This window comes from Stegastes partitus, unplaced genomic scaffold, assembly GCF_000690725.1.
Source record: "Stegastes partitus isolate 25-593 unplaced genomic scaffold, Stegastes_partitus-1.0.2 Scaffold1472, whole genome shotgun sequence".
Lineage (NCBI taxonomy): Eukaryota > Metazoa > Chordata > Actinopteri > Pomacentridae > Stegastes > Stegastes partitus.
This window is the reverse complement of record NW_007579203.1, coordinates 105568-113463: the sequence shown is the minus strand read 5'-3', so window position 1 is coordinate 113463 and position 7896 is coordinate 105568.

Below are 7896 nucleotides of genomic sequence, written 5' to 3'. Positions count from 1 at the left end.
TGTGTGTGTGTGTGTGTGTGTTTGTGTGGTACAATCAGTCAGTATGATCATGTGAATTACAGAGATGGTAAATTGAATCAGCGGGGAGTCTCTGGCTCCACTGGTCTCAGTTGTTTCCATTGATCTGTATCAGAGACTCCATTGACCAGCAGCACTGTGCTGAACCTCTCACACTCTGGCTCTCATTACATCTCACTTACAGAATTATTCCACCTTTTTTTTTCTTTCTTTCTTTCTGTCGATTTTTCTTTCTTTGGCTTCCTTTTTTTGTTTATTTATTTTTTGACATCCACCTACCTGAATTCCCAGAGTTTTCCCTCAAAGCAAATACAGTTTAAAAATTCTGTGGCGTTTGTTTGCCCAGTCTTCTGAGGGTTTTGTAGATGTTTATTCACATTGAATCTGTGTCATTAATACTGCATTTGCTTGTATTAGTTTGAGGTTTGTAAATAATTTTGCTAGTCTGAGCAGCTTTTGACATTGACCCATTTTTGTCTCACTTGCCAGATGCAATTTTCTTGTTATTTACTTTATTGATTATTTATGATTAATCTGCCGCCACTAGTGGTTTTATTTAAACATTCTGTTGCTGTAGAAACACCTACTGTCACGACATTCTGTTGCTATGGAAACATTCATTGTCACATTTAGTTGCTAAAGAACACCTACAGTCACAATATTCTGTTGTTTTGGAAACGTCTACTGTCATGACATTCTGTTGCTATAGAAACATCTACAGTCACAATATTCTGTTGCTATAGAAACATCCATTGTCAAATTTTGTGTCTATAGGAATATCTACTGTCATGACATTCTGTTGTTACAGAAACATCCATTGTTACATTTTGTTGCTATGGTAACATCTACTGTCACAGTGTTCCGTTTCTTTTAAAAAACATACTGTCATAATACGTTGTCGCTACAGGAACACCTGTCACAATATTTCTGCTCTAGATACACCTACACTCACACATTTCGTTGCTATAGAAACATTTCTTGTCACAACAGTTTGTTACTATAGAAACATGACTGTTGGAGCGATCTACAGCAGATTAGCAGTTTTTTTAAATCTCTGGAAACATTGACAGATTTGATCAACTCCTTGTTTTTTCCTGCAGCTGTTTTGTGACTGTTTATTTGTTTTATAACTCTGATCAAAATACATCTTACACTACATTAAGGTAGTCGTCTAATGTGGCAACGCGATGCTATTATAGCGTTCTAAACTGCCTAACTGACAGCATTGTGGCTTATTCAGGTATTTGCATGTTTACTGGATGGGGAAAAAATATAGTTTTGGAAAATACTTTAAATCACTGTCTTGCCAAGAAATAGGTGCAAAGATTTGTACTCTCATATCAATCAGTTAAAGCTGAACCTACAAGCAACAGCTTGTTAGCTTAGCCTTGTTAACCATGTTAACTTAGCTGAATAAGACCACAGAAACAAGGTAAAAACAAGACTAATTCTCCCACCACCACCTCTAAAGCTGAAAAATTACCATTTTACATCTTGTTTAGTATCTTTTCTCTTTGCTTTATATTCCCCCTTTTTGCCTTTCATGTGTTATCTTCCTATATTCTTTATGAAATTTCAGTCTTCTTCCCCATAACTACTTAAAGACGCTCACGCCTTTAGTTAGATAGTTAGATTAGTTAGAATTAACTTGATTTAGTTTAGTTAGATGTAACTTTCAAAACGTCTGAAATGAAGCACTTTATCGCCTCTTTAACTATAATGCTGCTACATTCAATTTTTTTGAAGTAGTTTTCCCACATATTAAGATGTTAGCGTGTATCATATGCACGGTGCTTTGTAGCCATTAAGATGCAGACAGGCCTGGATATTCATCTGCTGTGGACATGCGAGCTGCCGTATCAGCTTTCCTCGGGGGAGGTTTATTTATGCCTGCAGCCGCTCCGCTTCCCGCAAGTAAGGTGCATCCAGAGAGGTTTCTCCTGTCCGTCACATTAGAGAGAGCGAAACCTAAGCTAAGGCTGGTCACTGGACTCGCTGTGGCTCAGTGCACGGACACAGGCGCACATATACAGACGCCTATACACTATATGTGAGTGTGTGTACTTTTTCAAGTGGATACCGTATACATGCATGTGTTTTCCTGATAAAATAAAGGGAAAGTAGCTGTAGAAACTTTTTGGTGCTTTTTGCTTTCATAGGTTAGACTTTGTAAACCTGTCTTGAACCTGTATTCTCTCTAACAGCCAGCAGGAGGCGACTCTTCTGGTTGCAAAAGAAATAGAAGTCTATGAGCAAATGATTCTACTTCTTTCTTAATTTGTCAGTTCAGTAAACTTTTTCTTAAGATGTTTTTGTTCTCAGTTGCTAGTATTAAGTCTCCCTAAATAAATCCATCCATCCATCCATCCATCATCTATACACCGCTTAATCCTCACTAGGGTCGTGGGGGGCTGGAGTCTATCCCAGCCGACTCAGGGTGAAGGCAGGGGACACCCTGGACAGGTCACCAGTCTATCACAGGGCTACGCTTAGAGACAGACAACCAAGCACACTCACATTCACACCTACGGACAATTTAGAATCACCAATTATCTTCAGCATGTTTCTGGACTGTGTGGTAGGAAGCCGGAGAACCCGGAGAGAACCCACACTGCATGGGGAGAACATGCAAACTCCACGCAGAAAGATTCCGGTGCCCCCACCGGGACGCAAACCGGCAACCTTCTTGCTGCGAGGCAACAGTGCTACCAACTGCGCCACCCTGCAGCCCCTTCCCTAAATACAGCGTAATATTAATTTAGAAAATTATGATCCCATTTAGAGTAAGATAGTTTTGCAGCAGGGAAACTTTCTGATGGACAAATTGCAACTGTATGGTTGTACGTAGTGTCTTGGATTTGTCAGTCAGATCCAACTTTCACTCGCTATGTCTCTCACTTGTTCTCAAATATTATCACCCCATTAAAAGGCTGTTAACAGTTTTCCTCACTCCCATATTAATGGTCCAGAAGCAGACGCTTAGTTCATTCATATGTTTAAACCGGAGCAAATGTGGACAGAACATGAAGCAAAAGCAATCAACCCTAAAAATGAAATCAAAATGTAATTGAAGAAGCAATAAACTAAATGTGATTTTAATGGCATCGCTTCAAAAAATTGGGCAGATTGCCTAAATTATTTGTTGTTTCCCACAGGATTGATCTGGACTCTCCCCTGACTTTTTGTCTGGTGTTGTCATCAGGTCAAAAGGTATTTTATCTGATGCGTTGATTCGTATTTATGACCACATGCCTGCAAAACTACACTGGTTGTATTTATCAGTGAATGTTAGCATGCTGACCGAGCATTGGGAGTTTAACTGGACATATTTCCTCATAAATTCAGCCTCAATTTGGTCTCTGCTTATATAGTTTCTTCTTTTGTTGCACTGCAAAAAAGCAGGATGCTGTTTCTAAAACACAAATAAAGAGATGGGCATCTCTTGGTTTGTGGACAGCTGTTTTGAAGCCATTTTGGCCATCGCCATCTATGATTCCTCAAAAGGGGTGTTGCATCAGTTGCATCTACAAATGCCGGGTTTTTTAAAAATACATTTAGTAATAAAGGCATTGGTGTAGGAAGTTCCTTAAGTAAAAGTACCGATACTACAATTAAGAAATATTCTATTATCAGTTAATGTCATGCACTGAACATGTTACTTAGTTAAAAGTTTATAAATAAAGTATTTAGTGGAGATAAAAGTCCCCTGTGCCTGTTGTACGATATATGATATGTGTATATGTACATTATCGCTGATGCATTTGTGTGTACGTAGAATTTTTATTGTCTTCATGGCTCTAAATGGGCCTTCGGGGAGTGACTGCATGCATGATTGATCCATCCACACCAAAGACAATGAGTCTGTTACCTTATTTGACAGAAATCTGTGCATTTTCCTGTTATTCTGACCATTTGATAAACCAAAGTGTCTATTGAGCTTGAGTAAATGAAACCCTAGGTAGCAAAGCTGGTTTAAAAAATGTAATTGCTCTTTCTGTTCTCAGTTTTTACCAGTCTGGTGCTTTTGATTTTCCTTTAGCGCTGGCTGAAGCCTCTTTAAGGGCGACCAAATGTTCCTCCATGCAGGAAAAACTCAGCTTTTAATGCTGCAATTAAATGTGTGGAGGTGAATTTGAATATTTAATATGGAAAAAAGCTGCAACTACTGATTATTTTCAGAATAGATCAATCTTTTCTCACATTATAAAAATGATTAAAATGCTAAGAATCTGATTTTTTATTGTTTTTACATGAAAAATGCTTCATTTTTTCAGCTGTTGGGTAATTTAAATTATGACAAATCATCATCTTTTTAATAAATCTTAATTTGTAAAGTGCAAAACATACAATATTTGCCTTTGCATTCATATAAAAATGCTGAATTTCTGCACCTACAAAGCACACAGACAGCGCTGTAATTACACATCCTACTGATAAAGTGAGACTGGGAGCAGCAGCGTTGTTTCACTGGTGCTGTTGGGCAGGATGTGAGTCGACAGAGTTTTACACTCCATCAGCTCCTCATGTAAAGACAGCAGAGCGACTGAATCAATATTAAGAGGATGATGAGGATGGAACAAGAAGATAACACGATTACTTCTGATTACTGCCACATGTCACTAAATCACAGAGCAGAAATCTCGTTACGCCTCGTTAGCATCACATCCTCGTATCAGATATACAGCCTCGCCTTAAGACTCACACTTTATTCTGCTTACTGATATGTGAGATAGAAGCTTTTTAATGTTTGTTGAACAGATCATAAAACCTTTGGCAGCAAATATCTTGTTTTAGGAGACACTTGAAGATGACTTCAAGAGCAGAGAAGATTATAAAACACAGCAGAGAGCAAAAAATGTGAACCAAAATGCAGAATTGGCTGCTGAAAATGTTAAACGGAGGGATTTAGTTGGTTGTTTTAAACATTAAACATCCACTCGTGGTTCAGTTGCTTAAAAAAAGTCAAGTTTTTATGACCCTTCTCTGCTTCCATATGGCATTTGTTATGCTTTTTGAGATTATATTTTGGGCTTTTCTGACTTTATTACAGGAGCTTGCAGAGAAAAGACCAGAAAAGAGAGAGAAAGAAGTGATGACATGCAGCAGAAGTTCTGGGCTGGAGTCGACATCTGGCTGCTGAGGTGGTAAATGGTGACGGAGCTCAACCAGGTGAGCTACTGAGGAATCTCAGCTCTTATGCAAACTCAGGAAATGCCATAAAAATCTTCAAACAATGTGACAGTGAGAATAAATAATAGAACAACGTGCAGAACTTCAATTGCTTTAAAGTCCTCGGAGCAGAAAATGAGAAAAGTTTTTCCGATGCTTGTGTGTACGTGAGTAGATAAAGATACCTGCTATCAGTCTGTGTGGATTTTAATATGGTCTCGGCACAGAATCTTGTTTTTTCCTTCTTATGTGGGATTTATTATTAATTCCTCCCTGTTTTGGAGCAAAGATGCCTAAAATGACAACCCAACAAATCCAGTTTCTGTACAACTAAACTACATTCTCAGTGTATTTTCTTCCTGAAAGTAGAGGCTGCTACGTAATATGAAAACCTTCCAAACTGCAGGAGCACAAAGTCCAGATAAGGTGACGGCAACAGCAGGTGGAAGTATGATTCAGCAACAGTGTTTTCACCCAGAAGAGGGGAGTTTTTGTCCTGTGTGGCACGCATCGTTATTCTTAGACTTTAGCTTCATTTTCACATTCGGTTTTCACTGGATACGTTTGGTTAGGTTTGGGAAAAAATCCTAATTAATATAATAGGATTAAAATACGATGGTTTTGCAACCAGGATTAGGAGGCTGCTGAATCCTGCCCTATATATGAAAGGATTGGTTGAGTGAAATGGAGCAACAAAAAGAGCAATAAAATAAATGGGAAAGATAAGTTGATTTAAAATATGTTTGTGATACATCACAAGACACCAATAATCCATGAGAAAAACCCTCAAAACGTACTCGAGAATACAGTTTAGTTGTAGGAATGTAAGCTTTTAGTCTAAATAAATAGCAAACACTGACAGACAGTGTTGGTGGTCACTGGTAGTCCTGTGACTTCTGTCATCACAATCCTGCAACGCCCGACTTAAGGTGGTCGTTGTGACTTTGCACAGTATGTTTAAGCTGTTCTTGTGCAAAATACATGATGAGTAAAATAAAATTGCAGCTATTTGTGCAACGACAAGGACTTTCTGAATCATGACACGCCAACGATTTTAGTGATGCAGTGTGTTGGCCGCCCGAAGCCAACCAAGCTTCCTTAAATTCAGACATTTCTAATGTCGCTGCAGTTTTACTGTAAAACCTCGTGGATCATCGTATGCGTAGATCTATAGGAGATGAAGTCAGCGTTAGTCACGTGAGAAATGGAAAACCTTCACGCTTCAGTTCTGCTGTGTCATGATTTGATGACTCGTGAGTCTTGGTGGTGCTGTGATGTAACCTGAACCTGATATCTTCAGTAAAACTCTGCAGTCATGTTTCTGTCGAGCACACTGATGGTCGTTTGAATCCTTAATGGTGGCCCGGTCAGTCCGCTTACTGACTTTCTCACTGATTTGATCGTCGTATTGATCTCAGGAAGGAAGTTGCTCTTCCTGTCAGGGGGTCAGAGTTCAGAGGCTGAGGTCAGTTTAGGAACATCTGGTTGATTCCGGTGACAGAAAAGAGCAGATTTTATACCTGCATGTGTTTTAATACACGGTTGTGTCGTGTTGTGAATAACAACAATGTTGGGATTGTAAGCTACTATTTCTGTTTTGACTTTAACTTTTATTTGTGGTCGTGCTCATTTCCTGTTAACTAGATTTCCTGCAAATTAGATTGTTTTTTTGTAAAAATGTTTTTCACTCATTACTTCTTATATTTCTCCAATCTTCATTAAAGCTTTAATTAGTGTATTTGTAGAAGCCTGGAAACAGCAACAGCTTTCTTCCTTCTCATTTTCCTACAAGTTGAGAGTCCTTGTTTTATGTGAATGTGGTGGTGTAACTTCTCAGTGCAACCAAATTCAGATTAAATGTGCACATAGAGCCACTGAGCAAGTCTGCAGAATTTAACGGTTTCGTTTTTTATCCACAGCCCATTTGGGATCTGAATAAAATGATCTTTACTATGAGGAGGATCTTTACTATTGATCCAGTGAGTGTGAATCGTTGTATATCAGTTTCAGCCAAATGTGTGATTTACTGGCTCATAGGGCCACTGAGCCACTGAGTCGGGCCTATCAGGTATTAAATTTGTCAAAAATAATTGCAATATAGATTAGATCTACAGAGGAGTCGATTCGTTCATTCTCCAATCTAAAAAAAGGTGTGGATGTGAGAGATAAAGCCTTAAAGGTGCTGCTTATCTCACTCACACATAATTATCAGAACAGGTCAGACCAGAGTCTTTGGGGAACCGTTCTCTTTATGATGAATGTGGAACACATGGTAAAGCATGACGTTTCTGTTCAAGTTCTGGGTGTTGCTCCAATTTTAATCCAAATTTTGCTCCAACCTGTTTATAAACATCTGGATCGAGGTCAGCGGAGACATTTTTAAACTGATCGATATCGACACAAACCTCAGTTCAGTCAAACAAGTGTTGCTAATTTAAATAGTTGTCTTAAATAATGTGGCATAATCAAACAATAATTGGTTAATTGGCAGCACAAGTTGAGCACTTTGGTCGTTTTTCCTGTGCTGATGTTGCTGTTTAATTTAATGGACATGTGATAAGAGCCGAAAAGATGTTTCTGTTTCGTACAGATCTATACATACGCTGTCCTGGATGATCCCAGCCTGCCTCTGACATGTGAGCGATGGCTGGAGGTCATTTAGCCTCACAGAAGTCTTTGTCATGGTGGACCATTGCTAGCTAAACCCCC